At 46.0% G+C, this 21792-nt stretch overlaps 1 long non-coding RNA gene across 2 annotated transcripts in view; it reads left to right on the forward strand.

Moving 5' to 3' along the window:
* The window catches only part of LOC104006404 (uncharacterized), a 185806-nt gene extending 164972 nt beyond the window's left edge, over positions 1-20834 (forward strand). For both annotated transcript variants that reach the window (XR_010157210.1, XR_680121.4), the window contains 2 exons: positions 2294-2461; positions 18224-20834. This is a non-coding gene — a long non-coding RNA (uncharacterized LOC104006404). The remainder of the gene's footprint in view (positions 1-2293; positions 2462-18223) is intronic.
* Positions 20835-21792: the final 958 nt, after the last annotated feature.

Here is a 21792-nt window from a genome sequence, read left to right on the forward strand (position 1 = left end):
GTCAGAATGTCATGAGGTACGTGTAGTGGTTAATGCTGGTTGAGTGCTTAACTTCCAGGTCACGGCCTGACCCAGAGCCAGCACTGGATAACTGTTAGTTACCCTTCTCTAACAGTCTATTCTTCCCTTTGCACCTGATTCAACCTCACTGCAGTAATTTTCAACTTTATCATATGAGAATCCAGAATCCTTGCTATTTGGCACTAGAAGCCGCTTGACTTCTTTCTCTTCTAGTAACGCACTGCTTTCCTGTGCACTGCTCATGATAGCTTTAGTGTCTTGTCCAGGAGTGTGCATGTCTTAAACTCACAAAAGGAAAGCTGGGTCACACAGCAAGGGAGGCTGAGATTGTCCTGTACAAGGTGTTTTGCCTGAACAAAGCCACGGGCAATTCCTTATGCATGGGGTACCATGCTTTTCACAATGACCCTGTTCTATTCTGACCTTAGCAGTCTGGACCAGAGGATGGTGCCTGACTCAAAAGGCAGCCAGTGAGAGGCTGCAGTGAGATTTCTGTCCAATAAGAGAGGTCCATAGAGAGTAGTAATTAATGGAACTAATCAGTCTCTCTGTCTTAGTGTCACTAAGTGTCATTCAAATATGCCAGATTTTAGAGATGTGCATAAGCTAAGAGGCACATAGAGAGGAGACAAGCAAGTAGATGGCACAAGAAACAGAAGCTGTGAGAAGGCAGAAGCCATGAGATGGATGCATTTGTTGAAGAGGCCTTAGCATCTGAACAGAGAATGGCTGACTTGCCATTATGGGAGCAACAGCACATGCTGTTGAGGGACAAGATCAGATCTCTGGAGCTGCTGCTTTGCCTAGGGTGTTGCTATGGCCATCCTGTATCCTGGAGCATGCCCCAGTTCTCCCCTGGCTGGGCTGCCATCTTTCTTGCTCCTCCAGGGCCCCTCTATGAACCCCTTATTCTGAGGGAATGTGCAAAGATCTCCGATCTTGGTAACTATGGAGCCCCATTTACAAAGGAATTCAAATAATTTAGGCACAACTGAGTTGTCCTGTTACTAATTAGAGTAAGAGAGGGTGGCTGATGTGCAGACTTCTTCCACCTGGCTGCTCCATGAGGGGCAGAAACCTCATGGTGGGAGAAACCTACTCAGGAAAGATGAGCTGTGATTCTATTCTGTGCAGGCCCAGGGCCCACTAGCTGGGCACCAGGGCCCTGGCCCCTCGTTTGCTGGCCAGAGAGTCTCTTCAGAGGGGAATTCAGGGGAGGCTGCCTTGCCACCAGACAATGGCTCCGTTTACATAATCCTCACTAGGCTGTGGCTGGTGTAATTCAGTTATTTGATTGATTTTATATTGTGTGATGCTGGAAGAAGTGAGGAAACAACAGGTTTTTGGCTGTACCCTCTGGCCTGTTCTGATCTGTCTTGTTGGCTTCAAGGATTTCACGAAGCTTTGTGCTGCTGCCAACTGTCTCCCTGGGTGTTGTTCACAGGCAGCATCCTGCTTCCCATGTGCATATCTCCACAGAATCCATAGGAAGTGGGACCTAACCCTTAAGTTGCCGGCTCGTGGGTGGGGCATGCGGGCAGCAGAGGTTTGCGTGGAGTCTTCAGTGGCCCCACATGTTGCAGATTTTCTCAAATGTTTAGTGCTCAAGCTCCATCTTGTCCCTTTTTCCCCAGGAGAAATGGCTGTGTATTGGTTTGATTGGAATGATCTCCCTATGTCTGGCAGCTCTAACACAAGTTAACACAGCTTTAAAAACCAGTTTTCTTGATGTCTTGACACAGCAGATTTCCTAGTATGGAATTGTTAAGCCACATTTCAACTTCATTTCCAGGCATGTGTCTTCCTGTTTGTTTGTTTGTTTTTTGAGACGGAGTCTTGCTCTATCTCCATGGAGGCTGGAGTGCAGTGGTGCCATTTCGGCTCACTGCAACCTCCGTCTCCCGGGTTCAAGTGATTCTCCTGCCTCAGCCTCCCAAGTAGCTGGGACTACCAGATTATCGGCACGCGCCACCGTGCCTGGCTAATTTTTGTAGTTTCAGTAGAGACGAGGTTTCACCATGTTGGCCAGAATGGTCTTGATATCTTGATCTCATGATCCGCTCACCTCAGCCTCCCAAAGTGTTGGGATTACAGGCGTGAGCCACAGTGCCCGGCCCTGTTTGTTAACTTGAAGGTTCTGCCATTTCTTATAGAGCCTCCATCTCTGGCATTTATTGTTGATACGTTGTTTCTTTTACTTTTTGTATGTTTATTTACTTTTTATCCAAGTGAGACTCATGTTGACACATTTTGTTTTTCTCTTTTCTTTCAGCTTTAACCAAACTTGAGTAAGAACTCCCTGACTTGGAAACACTCAAGTTTCCCACACGCAACTGGATGGCCCTGGCCACACTGGGAACGGAATGGGGGCCTCCCATTGGAACTCGGGGTGGAGGGGGAAGCTCGACCAGCTATTGTGGCCCCCACTTCCATTGACAAAGTAAGTGTTGCAGACGTGGATGGGTGGGATACAGGGTGTGGGGGCTGGTTAGTGCCTGGCATCTGGAAATAAAACCTAAACACATTTCCCTTTAGAAACAATATTATTCACGAGGGCCAAAAGCCCACTAACCCCCCCAAGAGCTGAACGCTACGGTGTAAGTTCTATTAGTGATTTTTAATTCTGGCTGTGCATTAAAATCACCTGGATGTGCTTTAAAACCCTGCATGTGTTCCTCCAGCAGAGGTTCTGATTAAACTAATCTAAGCAAGAACCCAGGCATATGTACTTTTTAAGTTTCTCTTGGCCATGTGCGGCGGTTCATGTCTGTAATCCTAGCGCTTTGGGAGGCCGAGGCAGGCGGATGGCCTGAGGTCAGGAGTTCGAGACCGGCCTGGGCAACATGGTGAAACCCTGTCTCTACTAAAAATACAAAAATTAGCTCAGCACAGTGGCACGCACCTGTAGTCCCAGCTGCTTGGGAGGCTGAGGCAGGAGAATTGCTTCAACCCATGAGGCAGACATTGCAGTGAGCCGTTATCATGCCACTACACTCCAGCCTGGGTGACAGAGTGAGACTCTGTCTGGAAAAAAACAAAGAAACAAAAAACAAAACCAGTTTCCCTGGAAATCCTAATGTGCAGGCAGGGTTGAGAGCCCTGAGATTTTATATCTGGGTCAGGACTAGGCTGAGGCCAGAGAGGTGCCTAGGTACAAAGTGTCAGGAGGTGCTCGCTCTTGGATCCCTGCAAGTTGGCCCATTTTGCAGGTCGCATTAGGAACTTCGTCAGCATGGGAGTCAGTGTCTTGGATGGAGATGGGTTTTAGTTTTAAACTTACCTATTGTAAAAAAAGTCTTTAGGGCACAACCCATTTATAATTTGGTGATTTCTCCCTTCCTTTCTTCCTGCTTCTTTTACTGTCATACTCTTTTAACTCCTGTCATTCCAAACCTCTCTGCCTTGTTTTTACTCTCTCCTCATTTCTGGCACTTTCTTCTCCCCCTGCCTCCTCCTCCTCCTTTTCCTCCATCTTCTTTTCCTTCTCTGTTCTCTTTCCTCTGAGGGCGGCTCTTCCCTTTCTCTCTTCTTGTGTACTTTGGCCATTTTTGTTAGCCACATTCCCTTCTCATTATTCCAGGCCTGTTCATGTGTCCTGGATCACTTTCTGTTTTTCTCCCTCCCCCAGTCCCTCCACTCCAGCACGCCCACCATTGCCCCACCATTGGCCAAGTGGCTCCAGTCTAGGACAATTCTCCCAAGGCTCCTCCCAAGCCCACACTGGCTGCATCAGCCTCCAGCAGTTGTTCATGGACCTTGCTTGGCCCTTGGTGACACCAGATGGATTTTTTATGTTGGGAGTGTGGGTGAGGGGGTAGTTCAGGAGGAGGAAATAAAAATTGGTGAGGATAGAGAGATTAAACTGTCACTCTTTTTCCCCCTGAAACTACTTTGAGGAGTAAAGAGAAATGCCTGTAAAAGTTTTAGACCTTGATTCATGGCAGAATTGGGAGGCAGGTTCCCATCGTGCCACCCATCCCTGGCAGTAAAGCTACCCAGGCTAATCTTTTGACTGTTTGTACCCTCTGGGTTTCCTTGAAAGATAAACAATTCTATCATCCTTTCCCTCAGCCAGCCCCCTCCAGCACTATTGGCACTTCTGCAGTTAGAAATAAGCTGCTTTGCATCACAAATGGGCCAGATCTTCAGAGCTGGGCCAGCAGCTCCTTTTTCTTGTGTGGGAAAGATCAGAGTAAGGAAAAAAGCCCAGGCTCAGAAACATCAAGCTGGAACCGTTGAAAGGTTTTCTTCCTGCCAGACTTTGTCCAGACAGGCGGATAATGCAACATCCTTGGGAATTTGTCCTGGAATGGTCTGAGTCTTGTGGGAGAGGAATGAGGTGCTTGTCCAGGACTGTGCTCTTTTATCCACAGCTGATTGCTGTCACTTTGGTGCCTTGGCCTGTCCTCATGCACCCGGTTCCCTCCTGTATCCCAGGAATGCAGGACAGGGTGAACACACAGTGCTAGGGGAGGCCCAGCTGTAGGCCTCTCTGCTCACTCAAGGAGCACAGCCTGGGTGTGTCCACGCATGTGGGACTGGTCTTTGGGACCAACCACTTAGATCATCCAATTTTAGGGTGGCATTAACAGGGTGTCTGGAAAGAGGCTGAGATTGCCCACAGCATGCCTGTGAGAGTGAGGGCAGAGGAGGTGGGGCCAGGATGGCATTCACTGCACCAATCTCCTGCTGCACAAGTGTGATAGAGAAAAATGAACGGACAGCCTGTTGGGCTTTGAGCAGGCTGGCCAAGAGGGAATGGACATATTTTAGCTGAAGGGCACACTGTCTTTCCCTGTAGACAGGGCAAGAGAATAGAGAAGCAATGTTAGGTGGCAATTGTAATAATAATTACATGGTACATGATACATGTCTTCAACTCATTTTCATATGCATCTTACTGGAGCCTGCAGATAAATACCACACAGCAAAGTACTCTTATGTCTTATCCTCATATCACAAGAATTCAGAGTGTCATGTGACTTGTCTAAAATTTATATTGCTAGTAAATTGCAGAGCTGAGTCCTGTCTTGGCCCATACCTTGAAGTGTCCTGCTTAAGTGTCATGATATTGCACACTCTGGAGGTTCAGCCAGCTGCTTTGGTGAAACCCACATTGGATGTCATCAATGGAGTCATGCAAATGGGTAAAATAAATAGGCAACTTAGTGAATTTGAATTCAGTGTGGGTTGGGATGGTCATTGCAGGAGGGTACTAGAGGGGCAGAAGTGGGAGTGGCAGGTGTTCTTCTCAGTGGCATTTGCCAGGTATAGATTAGGGCCACAATGTGTCCACTGTGGTCAGTTGGCAATCCTCAGGAATGGGGTCCAGCTAGGATGGGAAGAGCTGCCATGGTCTAGGGGAGGAAGCCTGAATTTTCAAAGGCTAGGGCTAGGGTTTCAATGAGAAACTGAAAAGATGATGGGAAACCAAGGCCCACATGAGAAGATGGTGAAAAATCTAAGCCCTCCTCATGGGGCAGAGTGTGAACATTAGGATCAGATGCTTTTGTGACATCTAGGGGCTGAGTCTGTCTTATTTCCCAGTAGACCCTCTTCTCTAGTAGCTATGACAGATTGTACTTTCCAAAGATGGCTGCAGTAATATCTCCCATCTCACATGCTTATTTTACACTGTAACTTTAACACTCCTCTCATGGAGAGGTGGAATCTATGTTCCTTCCCTTTGCATCTTGACATGTTTGTGACTGTGGAAGAAGTCATGCTATATGTCTTCTAAGACTGGGTCAAAAATGGTACCATGGTTTCTACCTTACTCACTGGAATGTTCATGCCAAAGCCCTGAGATGCCATGTATGCAGCTTGACTTCCCTGAGATTGCCATGCTGGGAGGAAGCCCAACTAGTCCATATGGAACAGCCACATGGAGAAGCCCTGAGACTGCGTGAAGAGAGATATCTGGCCAGTCCCCAGTTTGTCAGCTTCCCCACTGTTTCAGCTCCCACCACCAACTGACTTCAACTGCATGACAGACCCCCAAGCCACAGCCACCCAGTAGCTTCCCAAATTCCTGATCCAAACAAAATATGAAAGATAATAAAATGATTGCTATGGTTTGAAGCCACTATCATTAGGCTGGTAGTTACCAAGATTTGTTATTCATCAATAACTGGAACCATGCAGAACCCAGTTCTTATGGCCCACTTGGTGCTGGGATCACTAGGAACAGGTATGAACACCTGGGCTGCATTGGGATGAATAAACCCAAGGTCAGACCCTAGTGCTTGCTTATGTTTGGAGAAAGCCCCATCCAGCAGGGCATCTTGTGAGTATGTAAAAATTCAAGAAGGTCCAGTTGGCTAACATTGAGAAGGTTCCAAATGAGAGTGCAAGGTATCCCAACAGAAGGTGGAATGTATTAGTATTCAGATATCCAGGCTCATTCAGCCCTTGCATCAGGCTGGTATGCAGGGACAGAGACCAGGTGTGATAGTGATTCTCATGAGGTGTGGTTAAGTATTAAGTGAGGCGAATCTGAGCATGCAGCCTAGTTCTAGCACATAGAAGCTTCTCAACAAATACTGAGCTATTCTGATTATATTATTTTAGACTTTTTCTTCTTCAAGAGGTTGTTGTTGCCATTATTGTTACTATTTGGCCTACCAGTGTAGGCAGAGCCATGGTTCTAGAGAGTCGACATTAATAAACCATAAACAAAGACCACAGTGTTCCTATTCAAAGCCAAGAGTCATAACTCTAACAATTCAGAATTCACAGCTTCCAAATGATACCGTAGTAGTTCATTCCATTCCTCACTGAGGTGGGAAAGCAGATGTTCTTAATGTCTCCAATTTCCAGATGAAGAAACTCCAATTTCCAGATAAAGCCCAGAAAATCCACTGATGTCTGAAAAGCTTACAACTAAGAAGCAGCTGAATCAGAACTTAAATTCAGAGCCTCCAATTCCAAATTAGGTCCTGTTTTCTCTACACACTCCTCTGTGTTGATGCATAAGACCTAAGTTCCTCAACTCCCTCTTGGCCAGAGACCAGAGCAGGGCTTAGCCCACTCATAGACGCAGGCCAGGTGGTCCCCACCATGCTGAGTGGAGGCGGGAGAGGTTGGGCGCCTGGCAGCTGACAGTGCTTCCTCACGCCTCACAACTGCTAAGACAAAAGGAAGGCACTCTGGGTGGGGACAGTAGCTGCTGCCAACCCAGAAGTAGTTCAGTGGTATAAAGGAAGTGGCCTCCTGCCATCAGGGCCTTGGATGGCACTGTGCTGTCCAAGTCCAAGCCATTTCACAAAATGGCCAAGTTTAAGAAAGAGCAGGTTCCTGTGAGTGTAAAAGTGGATCCAGATGAACATTCTCTTCCAAAGTCTTCGTGGAGCTTCCCCAGTGGGAATTTGGTGTCTTCTCCCTGTGTCACTGCAGACACGTTTCCCTAAGTTTAGTCTTGTCACACGATAGTGCCTGCTTTTAAAGTTGCCCATATGTGAACCGCACGCTCACTCTCTCCCTCCTCATGGTGTTAAAGTGTGGGCGTGTGAAACACTCCTCCCCAGTTGAAATCCTTGTCGTGTTAGAACTATGTGTCCATTCTGTCCCCCGAGGGAAATGGAGGTCTCTGGATTTTGGCTAAAGCCCCAAAGCAGAATGCGGTGGGCAGTAAGTGTCTGCATATTATAAAGAAAGCAGCCCCTTCAGAGGGAGGCCAAACAGGCCCTTTGCCCTTCACCCTGCCCACTATCCCGTGAAGTCCACATTAGCAGGAGACACAGACTCATAGCAAGGGGAATCACTGACTGGTGAGCTGAGGGCTTTTGGGGATGGGGCTGTGGCATTTGCCCTCCCCTTCCCATGTTGCCCCCTTCAGGCAGGTGAAGGAGGGCCGAGGAGAACCCTCATCAGAACTGCCCTCGGGTGTGGCCCCTGCCGTGCCCTCTTCCTGGGAGAGAGGCCCTCTCTGGAATTCTTCAGCACACTCCTCCCCATGAAGCAGGAGCCAGAGCCTGTGGGATTAAGGGGACGTGTCCTCCTGGAGACCATGCCTCTGCCTCCCCATCATGTTCCAAGTGTCCAGGCCTTCAGAATGTGTCTCTTTCCAGGGCCTGCTCTGATCTGCTTTGGGTCCTTCCCCCAAGGTGGACTGTGCTCAGCTCTGGGCAGCAGTTTGGGAAGGATGTGGGTGGATCTTGGATGTACAGTCTGGGTGGCTCACTGCCCTTATGGTGTGGAAAGGAGTTGGGAGTGGGAAGAAAAGCAGAGCAGCTTGTCGGCCAGTGACAGGGTCTGAGGATGGGAGGAAAAGCTCAGATTCAAATTCCAAGAAGACCGAACATTCTAAATGCAAACTGACCTTTTAGGCCATTGAGGAGCTATATTTGTCAAGGTGGGAAGCTAGAACTTATTTTATTTAATAGTAATTTTGACTTGACTTGTAACTTTGAAACATTTCAGTATTTGGCATTTTGGTCTCCATTTGGCTCTTGCCTTCATTGGCTTTTGCAATGTAAGGGGGACCTGCATGAAGGAAAGCTGCCCTCTGCTCCCTGGCTGGCTGAACATGATGTACAGAAGAGCAGGGGTTCACCCACTGCCTTGGGAGAGGTTTGCATGCATCCCTGAGATTTTGCGGGTGGACGCAAATCTCAAGCCTGGAGCTTGCCTGGCGCACTCTGAACTCAGGGCTAGCTGGGGTGTGAGCTTCCTATGTGTGAGGTCCAGTGGTCCAGTCTTTAACTGAACTCTTGTCCTGGGAAGTGAGGGTTGCCATTGTGTGGCACTGAAAAGCCCCTTATGGAAGGTGCTTGGTATTTCTTGGCCAAGGCCAGAGATGGGGATGTGTCTTCTCAGCACTCACTATCTAGAGGATACAATCAAACGGATGCCTGGGTGTCTCAGGGGACCCTGAGTGAGAGGGCTTCCTGTGAGGGCAAGGCATGTGGAACGGTCTTCCCCTTCTTCTTCCTAATCACCATTCCTCCTTCCCACTTCTGAGCAAGCAGAATCAGCCTTCAGTTTCAGGAAGAAGGAAGCTTCAACATGAAGTGAGAGAGAAGTATTCTCTTGGAGGAGACTTGTTAATACCTGAAAGGCTCTTAACTACCAAAGGAGACCTAGTCTTATTAGTGGAAGCAGCCCAGAAAGCTATGGAGTGAAGCCAAGACATTGGAGGGGCCTGGGGCTGAGAGTTGGGGAGGTGAAATCTCACAGAGCTTGGGATGGGGGAAGGATAAACTTGTTTCCTTTTGTTCCCTAACAAGTTCATTAACCTGGTTATACTGTCAAAGATTCTGTGCTCACAAATAACCTAACACCAAACTTGGTATGTTCTTCCTTGGCCTTAATTCAGAGTGGAACATCTTTTTGCAAGAAAAATGAATATTGATTTGATAACTGGTCCTTAGGTAGGAATTACTTATCTCCTCTTAGTCTCTTCTGTAGGATGAGAATGATGGTACCTACCCAGGGAGTTAGGAAGATCACAGCGAGTGAGGAAGTTCATGTGGACAGATGCTCAGCAAGTCTCCATTTTCTCCCCCTGTCTCTTCCAAGCAATAAATGTGTTAATATGGTTCATGATGAGAAATGTGAAACTCACAGGAGTGAGGCTCGTAACACCATTTCCCAGCCCCTCTGGCGTGGATCCTTTGTTGGTGGCTGCTGCCTGCCCTGTGCTCTTGGGTCTTGGTCTGGAGGGTGAGCCCTGCCCTTTCTTATGTGTCTCCAGTGAAGCCTTCTGCTCATGCTGAAAACAGCAAAGGTGGCTGGCTCAGCCTATCCCTTCACTCTCAATGTTTGGACAATTAATATGTCATTTCCTAATCAGTGTATATTGATGCGTTATTTATTCTAGCATGATGATTGTGGCCAAAGATCACCTCTGGCACTGGCTCTCTATTGTTTTGTACATATTATTTCTCAGCACAGGCTTGAGAACAATGGGCTCATTGATTCCACCTGACTCTTGGGAAGGATGGATTTTGCCAGACTAAGGCTCTCTGAATGCCAGCCTGGAAGTTCATGAATCCCCTTTTAGGAGTAAGTTGAGCCTTTGCGGTTGGGAGTGGTGAGGAAGGGAATGTGCCTCTATTTTCCTTGCTATTTATTGCTCTGCATTAAAAAAAAAATCTCTTTGCTTCTCTGACCAGAAAGACGGTGTTTCATTGAGGTAGAGCCCATAGTAATTAGGCCAGCAATCAGCTTGTCCACACCAAAGTACATCACTTGCATTCTCTGTGCACACTCTCTCTGCCTGCTCCACTCCGCCACATCCCTCCTCTGCCTCCCTGTTTACGCGTTTGGTTCAGAATGAAGAAACAATGAAGGTGTTTAGGGATCCTAGCCTCACGGGGTAGCAATTGGTACAGAGAGGCTGTGACACAGAGTGACCTGGAATTCCAAGTGGAAGATTGAGGTATGAGGACAGCTGAGATTGTGCTGTGGTCCTTTCTTAGCTGTATTCTTGTCCTGTGAGGGTCCAGTGGTCCAGTCTTTAATTGAACTGTTGTCCTGGGATGTGAAGGTTACTATTGGGTGGCGTTGAAAGGCCCCTTATAGAGGGTCTTTGATATTTCTTGGCCACTGCCAGACTTGAAACGTTAGTTTTGGGGATGTGTCTCCTTAGCAGTCACTACCGAGGGGATACAATCAACCCAGCGCTCTCTTTTGGTGGCCAGATGGCAACAAAACTGGTGTATCAGATATGTAATCCTCCTCTCCCTCAGCTCAGAAGGGCTGGAGGAAATCCACTCTCGGGGAGTTAAGGCTGCTCTGATATTATAAGGGTGTATGTTGGCCAAAGCTCAGAGTGAGTCCTCTGGGAACCAAAAGTCCTGAATGATGGTATTGTTGCACTTGATTGCCTCTGAGGAGTGGTCTGAAAGAAAAGAAGAGATAAAGTAGAAATGTTAAATGTTTCCACCAAAAGCTATTAGGAGAGAATTTCCTGACTCAGTACTTGTTGGCATTTTTTGAGGTTTTTTACAGACAACATAAGGTTACTCTTTTTTATGTGTGTGGTTTATTTTGTTGTTTAGTTTTTCTTTCAGCTTATTGGTTTTCATTGATGAGAGTGTTGTGCAATCCAGGGGCCCAGGCGTTGCCAGGAAAAGAGGGGAGCCATTCGGTGACCACTCATGCTCGGTGCCAGCAGAAGCCTGAGTGTGGCCTTGCTACCCTGGCTTCTGCTGAAGTTTGACCCACCCTCATCTAAACACATCGGAGCTGTTCTCTTGGCAGCCTCCAGTCTTGGGAGTGTTTTCCTTCCCACTCCTGTGGAGCACTGGCTTATTAACCTACCCACCATGTGACCCAGACTTCTGCGGAGGGGTGAATTGTGTCTTCCTCAAATCCATATGTTGACGTCCTACCCCTAGTACCTCAGAATGTGATGTATTTGGAGAGAGGATCTTTACAGAGGCGATCAAGTTAAAATGAGTTCGCTAGGGTGGGCTCTAATCCAATATGACTGGTGTTCTTATGAAAAGGGGAAATTTGAGGACAAACCCACACACAGGGAGAACACCATGAGGAAGACAAAAGCAGAGGTTGGGGAGATGCTTCTATGTGCTAAGGAAAGTCAAAGATTGCACACATCTTTGAACATCAAATATGACACTTTGGCATTTGAGAAAACAGCAAAAGCAGGAAGGCCACTATCACCTTCCCTTAGCCCTTTTCTCCAGAAGTAGGTCATAAAATCTAGAAAGAATTTTCTGACCTTCCCCTGCAGCAGGTCATAAGACTTTATGGGAGAGCTGCCCTCCCTATAGCTGGAGGAAAGAAACATCCTTATCTCTGAGGACAGGGACACAGAAGAATCTGAACAAACAGGCCTTGCTAAATTTCCCCCCCATTTATTACTATTAGGTCACACCTCCTTTGTCCAATCATACTTCTCCACAATTATCCACTTCTTCACCAAGCTTAGGATAACATTACAGATGTTTCCCTCTTTTTTTGGGTCTTCATTTCCAAAGGTTATGCTGTGTAAAACTTATATTAAATAAATTTGCCATGCTTTTCTCCTGTTAATCTGTCTTTTGTTATAGGGGCCACCACAGTCATGAACCCAAGAGGGGAAGAAAAGATATTTCTTGTCCCCTAAAGACTTCTAGGCTCCAGGACAGTGGGATAATGAATTCCTGTTTTTTTTACCCACCCTGTCTATGATGCTTAATTACAGCAGTCCTACCAAACTGATACTATACTAGTTAAATAACTTGGAATTCTCAAGTTGACTTTGTCTTCCTCTTTATGGTTTTTCCTCTCCCCTTCCCCTCGCCTTCCACTCTACCATATTGGATTAGGTCATGCTATGGAGCCAGATTGGTCAACTCAAAGCTCTGCCATTTACTAGTTGTGTGTCCATAAGCAATTTGTGCCTTTGTTTCTCCATCTATAAAATGGGAATAATAAGAGTAACACCTTCTTCTTAGAATAAAGGTAATAATTGATGTAAGTCACCTAAAACAGTGCCTGCCTTGAATGGCAGAAGTTCCCAATCACTGTGCACAATCCAAGTATGTAGATGTCAAGTTTACTGAGTGCCTACTCTGGACAAATCCAGTGGTGTCAGTACTGAAGGAATAGATTCCAGATTAATAGAAGACATTGTTTCTGTTTAGCTCTTTCGCTCCTGGGATTTATGATGTAATTGGAGACATGAGACACTTAGAGGAAACAGTTCACAATGCAAGGCATGATGTGATCACAGGATCGCAAGATCAGCGTGCTGGCTCCGGAAAGCGTTTCTGACCCTAACAGCACCTGAGAACCACTGAGGGTGCTTTGAAAATAGACCACTGCCTGGGCCCTTTCCCTAGACCAGTTAAACAGAATTTCTGAAACTTGAATTAATTGGTGAACCCCTCTGTGCCTCCATTTCCTCATCTGCAAAATTAGGGCAATACTTTACCTCAAATCTATTGCTGTGAAAATAAAATGAGTGAATGCAAATAAATGCTTGTAACAGTGCCTGCCACACAATAAACACTCAATAAATGTGAGCTCTCATTGGTGAATAAATATTCAAACATGAATACCTAGTAGACTCTGCTGAAGCTTTTCAGAATGTTGATGCCTATTCACTTGGAAAACTCTAAGACCGACTTTCTCTGCTGTCCTTGTCGTGTGAAGGCTGTGGCAGTTTTAGTGTGCTTGAAACTAGCGCTCCTTGTTGGGCAGCATAGGAAGACTAGGTCCTTCAGTTGTTTACTTAAGTTGGTGCACACAATTTAGAGACATTTTAAAGGAATATTGCAGTCAACAGCTCCACAAATAATGCTGCAGAAACACAAAGATGAGCTGGCTGGGCCAGTGGAGGAAAGGCAAATGGGTTCTCTGGTAGATTCAGGAGGAAAAGTGATCCCAGAGCATGAAGGTTTAGGATATTAAAGATAACGGGCCTTTGCTAAGTGCTAGGCCTTCTCCAATGGGCTATACGTGCATGATTTTATTTAATTCTTACACCAAATGGATGGTGCTATTATCCATTCCCACATTACAGATGAGGGATGAAGGCCCAGAGGGGTTAAGTAACTTGCCTGAAGGTGGTAGAGAAATGATTTAAATCCAGGCTGTCTCCAGATCTGCTCTCTTAACCACAGCATCACAGCCTCTGGACCCACATGGAAGACCCTGTGGCTGAATCTGCAGGTGGGTCACCTCAGATTCATCCTTCATCCTTTCCTCTTTAACTATTTTTCTTCTGTTTTGATCACCTCCTCTTGAAGAGTGAGGGATTCCCATCCTAGGGATGCAGGCATGGCTGAATGAAACATGATACCTGACACTGGACAGATGGTATGAACGGTGGTTTATTGGTACATATGTCTGCTCAAAGCCCCGGGAGAAGGACACCTCATGCCGTGCAAGGCCACATGGCTGCTGCGCTTGGAAACGGAGGGAACAAGCAGAGAGAGGCAAGCTTTGTAGTATCAGGAGAGTGGTGTGCCCCCTGGTTTGTGAGGGAGAATGTGTTTACCTTGTTTGAATAATTCCTTGGTCTGGCAGGGAACTGAAGCCCGCTGCTCAGGGGTAGGCAGGAACTGTGTCTGGCTGCTGCTTTTTTTTTTTTTTTTTTTTTTTGAGATGGAGTCTTGCTCTTATCACCCAGGCTGGAGTGCAATGGCACGATCTCAGCTCACTGCAACCTCTGCCTCCCAGGTTCAAGCGATTCTCCTGCCTCAGCCTCCCAAGTAGCTGGGATTACAGGTGCCCACCAGTACGCCTGGCTAATTTTTGTATTTTTGGTAGAGATAGGGTTTTGCCATGTTGGCTAGGCTGGTCTCGAACTCCTGACCTTGTGATCTGCCTGCCTCAGCCTCCCAAAGTGCTGGATTACAGGTGTGAGCCACCGCGCCTGGCCTCTGTCTCTCTCTTTTTTTTTTTTAGAGATGATGTCACCCAGGCTGGAGTGCAGTGGTACAATCATAGCTCATAGCTCACTGCAGCCTTGAACTCCTGGGCTCAAGTGATCCTACCGTCTCAGCCTCCTGAGTAGCTGGGACTACAGGTGCAAGCCGCTGTGCCCAGCCCTATCTGACCTCTGATAAAGAGTGTCGTTTGGCTAGAAAACCTTATCCTCAGAAGCAGAGTGAGGAGGGGAACTTGCATCTAGGCCATTTGGTGCCTGCCATACTTTGCCAGATGTCAAGGCAGCACGTAATATTGGGTGTTGACTTTAGGTCTTATATCACACCTTCTTCTTTTGTCTTCATCCTTTCCCTCACTTCCTGTGCTTTCCTTTTGTCTCCTCTCATTCTTAGGCAATGGGTTTAAGGTCAAAGACACAGGCCTGGGCTCAGATTCTTGCCCTATCACTGACCAGCTGTGCAGTTATAGGTGAGGTTCTCAAGATCTCTTGGCTTCTGCCTTCTTATTCCTAGAAATCAGAAAATATAAGTCCCTTTAAAATGCATCTGTTTTGAGATCTAAATGAAAGCCTGAAAAGCCTTTTATCACAGTGAAAAGTGCTCAATAAATGTCAGCCATGCTCATTTAAATGGCCTAACTCTGGTAGTGACATCTGGGGCCAAAGGATAGCTCTTGATGGCTGGGTCTGAAAGCCCGTTTCAGGATGAGGTAGTGTCAGCTCTGTTAAGGTAACAGGATTGGGCCTGAGCTGTTAGAAACTTGGCCTCAATAAGACTCTAGCTGAGGTATCTTTTCTTTCTCAAGAATCTCAAGGGCTTAGGCCAGCACAGCCTGTGCACTCATGCTTTTAAAAAAACCAAAAACCCAAAACCAAACAGAAAAACGCAGCAACAATAGCTGCTTGGGCCCACATGTCACTCTATTATCTCCCACCGTTGGCCTGTGCCAGTACAATCAATTGTTCCACGGTCCCATTTGGTAACTTGGAAACTGTTTGTGCTGAGGATCTATGATAAGCACTTTGGCTGGAACTAACGTCCCTTTGGGGGTGAGGAGGGAGAAAAGGAAAGCAAGATTACCTGGCTGGGGACAGGCAATTCTCTAAATGCTGGCCTAAAGGGATTGAGTTCTTGAAAGCAGGTGACTAGAAAGAGAATATTGTTCTACTTCCTTCTTTTTTCTTTATTCTCTGGGCTCACATTTCTAAGATCTTTAATTTTCAAAACTTAAACAAGAAAGTATATTAATCTTAAATGTCTCCCATTAATCATCAAGTCCAGCCCAGCGACGAGAGATAGATGACTCACTTCCACAGGTGATTTCTTGGTAATGGTGGGTCAAGGTTTGCCCCTCCATTTCCCCTACTGTCTCACTAATGGAGAAAGCATCCCCTTAGGAAGTACCTGTCTTGGAGCAATTTGTCAAGGGAAAATTGCAGGTGGGAATAGCCACTGACAAGAAAATATTTCTCTTAGGGAAACAAGGTGAGTAGCATAGCATGGTGATTATAAGCATAGGCCCTACCTTTGAGAGTTGTTGTAGGATTAAATTACAGAATTAAATAAAGCACATAATTCAGTGTGTGACATAGTAAGTAGGTCTGCGATAAATAGTGAATATTTACTACACCCCTTTACATGCCAGACACTGTACTGAGGACTTTTGTCATCATTTGAGCCTCATCATATTTCATTGACTGAGCTATTATTTCCCTCTGGTTTACATACGGGGAAACAAGATGCTACGTGACTTGCTCAAGATCACAAAGGTAGTAAGAGACAGAACCAGGATTTGTACCCATGTAATCTGACTCTGAAGTGCATGTTCCAATCACTACACATGCTGCTCTCGGTGAACAGTGACTGTTACTATGAAACAGGAGGCAAAATGAGCTTGCTACCGTGAGGATAGAGCCCAGGATGTTGTGCTGTATGTTGTAGAGTGATGTATCCTCTTCTACCTCAATGACCACTAGGTTCCTGTAGGCAAATTAGGAGTGATTGAGCCATGAGGAATAAATCCAGCCACTCCACTGCTTTTGCTGACTGATACTCAAGTTCTTTTGTAGAAACTTGAAATTCCACAATATCGGTAGGGAAGAATAAGAGGTTACTTTTAGTTCCCCAGGCAGCGTGCCAAAGGTTAAGATGCTCTTTAAAAAATTTTAAAGAGTTGCCCTTTCTGACCCTGACAAATCTCATCCCATAAATGTCAGATAAGTTGCTCTGCCACACAGCAGGTGGTCTGTCCCCAACTCCCTGTTAGTGCTGGGCCCTGGCAAAGTCAGGAGGTTGTGCAGTGGGTTCTACAGAGGGCCGTGTCCAGACATGGATGCCCTGGGGCTTGGGAGAGGGCTTCCAGAATGTGGGGCAGGAGGTAGTGGTGAAGGACAGCTTCAAATTCTGGGAATACTTGGAAGAGTGAAAAGGCAAGTCTATTTTCATATGGTTGAAGACAGCCCTACCCTCTAAGACCATTTGCAGATGTAAGTCTAGCAGTTTCTATGAAATGTCTTTGTCCCCAACTGGCAGAATCTAGAAAAACCTCGTGGGGCTGGAATGACCCAATTTGCTGACTCCAAAGCCAGGCTTTGGTCATCATGCAGGCAATTCTGTCTTCATGCGGTTGCATGCAGGTGAGGCTGGAGCAGACAGCATGTTCCAGAACACCTTAATGATGTCAGGATGCTTTTCATTGCTCATCTATCACGTAACAGCTCAGATTTGCAATGTGCTACCTGCGTTCTCCCTTTAGCACAGACAATGCGTTCTTTCAACAGTGTGTGGCTCCATGGGAAAGGCTGTGCTGAAAGTGAAGTGGTGGGGTCCACAGCTGCCCCTCTGGGAAGGAGTGGTATGGGGGCAGGTGGGGACCAGATGCCTGGCCACAGCCAAGCTGGGGATGAGCACATGGAACAACCGCTTCTGGTTACACTTACTCGTTTCTCTGTGCTGAAAGGTGTCATATAAATGCTAAGCAGAACAGAGAGAGATGGGGCCTATCTATTTGCATTTCGTCTAATGTGAGCAGATGCAGATAGAAAAGAGGCTTAGCCACGGCCATTCACCTGCCCCGCTAGGCCTTCCATCTTCAGTTCATTTCAATGCCTCCCACGTCAGTTCCGCTCCAGTGCTGCAGCAGACATGGCATGGGGTGCAAAAGGGGCACATGCCCTCTGTCCTCAGTGGGTTTGCAAAACTTGTGAAAGAGAGGTTTAACCACAGGAACCATCTGAGGACAATACAACCCAGCATATGGCTCAGTGGTAAGTCATGGGGAACAATTGAAATGCTGGAGGAGGTCGTGGAAGAGAGGACCACGCGTGGATGGGCAGGAAGGCTTCTTAGGGGAAATGGACTGGACTTGCCCTGTGAAGCTGGCCAGCAGGTAGGTGGGCAAAGATGGTGAGCATCGATTGTCTACGCCCTTTGCCAGACCCTCACATCTGCTATTCTGCTGACATACTCCCCTCCTCTCTTTCAGTGGTTGGGTCTCCCTTATCAATTAGGACTTGGCTTAAAAGACTTCCACGAGGCCTTCCTCAACTGTTCTAAGTAGCAGCGCTCTGCACTGCATTATTCTCTATCACAGTATTCTGTTTTTTCCTCCCTCAACTTAATACAATGTATAATTAGATGTTTGCTTGTTTCAGTCTTCCCCATTGCATTTCAGCCACCACACAGTCAGGGGCCATATGTCTGCTTCATTCACTTTTATATTCACAGACATGCACAATGCCTGGAGCCTAAGAGGTGCTCAGTAAATACTTGCTGAGTGAATGAGTGACCTTTGAGGAAAGCCTCATTTAGCAAATATATTTCTGGGCCAGTTGAATCCAAGCTCTTGTTTTATATTCCAGAAAGAAAACCTGCAGATTCCATTGATCTGGCATGGAGCTGGATGTCTTTCAGGATGAAGAGTTTTCATTAAAACACGACCACAACAAAGCAAGAAAAAAGAGCAATTGATGTAAGCATGCCAGTCAGGTTCACATGTTAAGAAACAGAATAAAAAGAAATAAAAATTGATAAACAATTGTTAATCATACCAAGGCCCTATATAAATATGACTTGCTATTATGCATAATACAATACATGGCATTTTTGTCTTGGAACCTGTCCAATATGGTTTATTATTGGAAGAATTGGGTGAATCTTGTTAAAACACAGCTTTACCTGAAATTTGATCCCTAGGTGTGAACCCAGAGGACAATGTTACGGGGATTTTCCAATTATGGTTTTAAGTAAGGAGTTGTGGAGTTCTCATTTCATCCTCTTCAAAATTTCTTGCTTTAAATGAATGAGTAGACGGAATTATTCTCCTTTTAAAAAACAATTGTTCTGCTTGGTGAAGACCAGAAGAATCATGCCAGTTCTAATGCAGGAGAGAAATACATTTTAAAAAAGAAATATCCTTGGCTATACAGTTGATTGCCTTTCTATTCAAATTTAATCTGAGCAATATATAATTTTAATTACAGAAATTAGAGGCTACAAATCAGAAATATCCTTACATTTCTTGAGTTAACAAAAATGATCTTCCTTTACTTGTGTAAAATTTCATTTGGAAAAAGGGAAAAGAGAGTAAAGAGATGGAGTAAAAAGATGTGCATCTGTAATGTTGGCTCTGTGCAATCAGTATCTTGATAACCGTATTTTATACAAACTCTCCGGCAAAACCAGAGAGTCAAGATGTTTTAGGAATTACTCCTCCTCACTCCTCCACCCCCACATTCCACCACTGGGAGTCAAATTGTCTGTGGAAAAATACATCCTAATATTAAAAACGGCTTTCTGATTGAACTGTGGCATATTCTTGAAGCTGCTGTGCAAGAGTCTCTAGCAAGAGTTTAAAAATTCTATAGATCAGGTACTTAATGATTTACAGAATACGAAAAATAACGCTGGTGGTTTGAGCTGAAAAGCACTTTGTCAGGACTGCCTATGATCTCCTTAATACTGACAAAGAATAATGATACATATTTCCATCCATTATGGTTGGGTTGAGGTGAGGGTCAAAAGCTGGGCTCTATGAGATACTGATTCCTAGACAGTCCCCATCCTCCTCATCCCCACTGGTCTCTGGGCTGAGTCTATACTCAGGCAGAGGAGAGATAACTGCTATAGTCAAACTCAGGACTGCTGTGATGGATCTATTTCTTTCTTTTTATTTATTTTTTTGAGATAAGGTCTCACTCTTTCACTCAGGCTGGAGTGCAGTGGCACGATCACGGCTCACTGCAGCATTGACCTCCTGAGCTTCGGCGATCCTCCCATTTCAGCCTCCCCAGTAGCTAGGACTACAGGTGTACACCACCACAACCAACTAATTTTTTTTGTGTATATTTTTTGTAGAGACGGGGTTTCTCCATGTTGCCCAGGCTGTTCTGGAACTCCTGGGCTCAAGTGATCCACCTGCCTTGATCTCCCAAAGTGCTGGGATTATAGATGTGAGGCACCATTCTGGGCCAGGATCTATTTCTTTTGTGCCCTGGTTTATTTCAGGGTGTTGTATGCAGGACACTGATCAACCCTCACATTCTCTGCCTACAGTGTATATAACTGTGCTGAAGAGGCTTTTCCCAGAGCCAGACTCTAAACCTTGGATATATACAGATGCCCAAATGCTGTAAAGTACTATAGAGTGCAGATCATTATATAGTATGAATATGATCATTTCCAAAAAGCAATGTGATTTTAAAACTTGCTTTATTGCCTAAGCTCTGGAATTGATTATTTTTCAATCTTTTTTGGATACCTGTGTTATCTTGGTCAATGTAAATTAATAAGAATGATGGTTATGAATAATGTGCTGTCATTGACATTTACTTGGATGTCAGAGAATGGATGTTAGCAGTGGGGATATCTGTGTGGATGCAGAACCTGGTATTCATTCCTTCTAACTCACTAGCTTTAGAATTTATTCTTCCTGGGGGCAGTTCCAAGATGGCTGAATAAGAACAGCTCCAGTCTACAGCTCCCAGCATGAGTGATGCAGAAGACGGGTGATTTCTGCATTTCCAACTGAGGTACAGGGTTCATCTCACTAGGGCTTGTCAGACAGTGGGTGCAGGACAGTGGGTGCAGCACACCGAGAGTGAGCCGAAGCAGGGTGAGGCATCACCTCACCTGGGAAGCGCAAGGGGTCAGGGAATTCCCTTTCCGATCCAAGCAAAGCTGTGACAGACAGCACCTGGAAAATCAGGTCACTCCCACCCTAATACTGCACTTTTCCAATGGTCTTAGCAAATGGCACACCAGGAGATGATATCCCGTGCCTGGCTCAGAGGGTCCCATGCCCACGGGGCCTCAATCATTGCTAGCACAGCAGTCTGAGATTGAACTGCAAGGCAGCAGCAAGGCTGGGGGTGGAGGGGCACCCACCATTGCTGAGGCTTGAGGAGGTAAACAAAGTGGCCAGGAAGCTCGAACTGGGTGGAGCCCACCGCAGCTCAAGGAGGGCTGCCTGCCTCTGTAGACTCCACCTCTGGGGGTAGGGCATAGCCAAACAAAAGGCAGCAGAAACCTCTGCAGACTTAAGTGTCCCTGTCTGACAGTTTGAAGAGAGTAGTGGTTCTCCCAGAATAGAGTTTGAGATCTGAGAACAGACAGACTGCCTCCTCAAGTGGGTCCCGGACCCCCGAGTAGCCTAACTGGGAGGCACCCCCCAGTAGGGGCAGACTGACACCTCACACGGCCGGGTACCCCTCTGAGATGAAACTTCCAGAGGAACGATCAGGCAGCAACATTTGCTGTTCAGCAATATTCGCTGTTCTGTAGCCTCTGCTGCTGATACCCAGGCAAACAGGGTCCAGAGTGGACCTCCAGGAAACTCCAACAGACCTGCAGCTGAGGGTCCTGACTGTTAGAAGGAAAACTAACAAACAGAAAGGACAATCTGTATGTCACCATCATCAAAGACCAAAGGTAGATAAAACCGCAAAGATGGGGAAAAAACAGAGCAGAAAAGCTGAAAATTCTAAAAATCAGAGTGCTTCTCCCCCTCCAAAGGAATGTAGCTCTTCACCAGCAACGGAACAAAGCTGAATGGAGAATGAGTTTGACGAGTTGAGAGAAGAAGGCTTCAGAAGATCAAACTTCTCCAAGCTAAAGGAGGAAGTTCAAACCCATCACAAAGAAGCTAAAAACCTTGAAAAAAGATTAGACGAAAGGCTAACTAGAGTAACCGTGTAGAGAAGTCCTTAAATGACCTGATGGAGCTGAAAATCATGGCACAAGAACTACATGACGAATGCACAAGCTTCAGTAGCCGATTCGATTAACTGGAAGAAAAGGTATCAGTGATTGAAGATCAAATGAATGAAATGAAGAGAGAAGAGAAGTTTAGAGAAAAAAGAGTAAAAAGAAACGAACAAAGCCTCCAAGAAATATGGGACTATGTGAAAAGACCAAATCTACGTCTGATTGG

The sequence above is a fragment of the Pan troglodytes genome, chromosome 4 (genome assembly GCF_028858775.2).
Source record: "Pan troglodytes isolate AG18354 chromosome 4, NHGRI_mPanTro3-v2.0_pri, whole genome shotgun sequence".
Lineage (NCBI taxonomy): Eukaryota > Metazoa > Chordata > Mammalia > Primates > Hominidae > Pan > Pan troglodytes.